The sequence below is a fragment of the Sinocyclocheilus anshuiensis genome, unplaced genomic scaffold (assembly GCF_001515605.1).
Source record: "Sinocyclocheilus anshuiensis isolate Anshui unplaced genomic scaffold, SAMN03320099.WGS_v1.1 scaffold1743, whole genome shotgun sequence".
NCBI lineage: Eukaryota > Metazoa > Chordata > Actinopteri > Cypriniformes > Cyprinidae > Sinocyclocheilus > Sinocyclocheilus anshuiensis.
The window spans coordinates 42,020-43,721 of NW_015552662.1; the positions used below are offsets into that span (position 1 = coordinate 42,020).

General features: G+C 43.9%; 1 protein-coding gene across 1 annotated transcript in view; it reads left to right on the forward strand.

Annotated features, from left to right (window-relative positions):
* Nucleotides 1–1,702, forward strand: part of LOC107667296 (SEC14-like protein 1) — a 93,441-nt gene that overhangs the window by 34,161 nt on the left and 57,578 nt on the right. The window lies entirely within an intron of this gene.

Here is a 1,702-nt window from a genome sequence, read left to right on the forward strand (position 1 = left end):
CGAGTCATACCACGCAGGGGAAAAGCGCCATTAGTAACTACCGGCCGATTTCTGAACTCCCATTTATTTTTAAGGTTTTAGAGAAAGCAGTACTTTCACAGTTTGCTTCTTACCTGGATGCTTTTAACATTCTGGATAAGTTCCAATCTGGCTTAAGAGCACTTCAAAGTACAGAGTCGGCCTTGCTTAAAGTTATGAATGATCTTTTGCTGTCCATTGATTTGGGGTCATCTGCCATTCTGATACTGTTATTTGAGTGCAGCCTTCGACACTATTGACCATGACATCCTCTTGAATTGACTCAAATGTGTAGTAGGGGTTCAAGGCAAGGCATTACAGTGGTTCACCCTTATTTATAGGGTAGGACTTTTTCAGTAAATGTCGGGCTGTTCACCTCACCTTCTGCACCCATCCCTTATGGTGTTCCACAGGGTTCTATTCTTGGCCCTTTATTGTTCTCGCTCTACATGCTTCCCCTAGGCTCCATTCTCCAGAAATATAATATCAACTATCACTGCTACGCTGACGACCTCCAACGTTACCTTCCAATTAAACTTGAAAATGACTCTTTACAACGTCCTTTCTCATGTTTTGAATTTGGATGGCTAATAATTTTTTGCAACTAAACACTGACAAAACTGAGGTGCTTCTGCTAGGCCCCGCTGCACTCAATAGTACTCTTACAAGTAGGTTAGGTTCCCTTAGTAACAACTTACAACACCATATAAAATATCTAGGGGTCTATTTCGATCCATTACTACAATTTGACAAGCATGTAAACACGGTTGTAAAGAGTAGCTTCTTCCACCTCAGATCTGTCGCAAAAGTAAAAAATTTTACTGATCCCTATCAAATTCAGAGTTGATTTTAAGATCCTTCTTTTTGTATACAAGGCATTGCAAAAGTCAGCTCCGGATTATATCTGTGATCTTATCCAGCCATATACAACCTCCAAGTCGTTAAGATCTTGTAACCAGCTTCTTTTATCTGCCCCTCATTCTCGCTGTAAATCCAAAGGTGACCAAGCTTTCGCTGTTGCTGCCCCTAAACTCTGGAACAGTTTACCCCTCATTATCAGGGCCTGTCCATCGCTCAATGTTTTTAAAGGGGTCATATGATGCGATTTCAATTTTTCCTTTCTCTTTGAAGTGTTAAAAGTTAAGAGTCAACCACGCCTACCTAAAACGGCTCGTTCTAACATGCCCCCACATGTCTACGTCACGATGTGGGAAGATTTGCATAACGCCGCCCAAATGTTCATCCAAAGAAAGAACGCATAATTTTTATTCTCGCTGTAGTATTGTTGCTGCCGCCATGTCGTGAAGACGCTGTGTGTTTCGTTATGAAAGCGAAACTACTTTGTTTGGCCTTCCAAAAGAGGACGATATCCGCTTCGTTATGCCTAGAGCTGATCCGTGCTGGTCGCTGAGGAAATACATCAACTTCGCGCTGTGGATTGTCGGATCGGCTTTCACCGTGGACGAAGCGGAGTCCAGCCTGGGGTCATCACATGTGGTTGCTCCTTCGTCGAATCCGCCGGCCGCCGCTCACTCTAGCCCGCCGCCGCTCACTCTAGCCGCCGGCCTCCGCGCACTCAAGGCTGCTGTGTTTCGTTGTAAAAGTGAAACTACTTTGTTGGCCTTCCAAAAGAGAACACGACTAGAAATCAGTGGTTAAGTTGTATTTACAACACTGTTCCAGA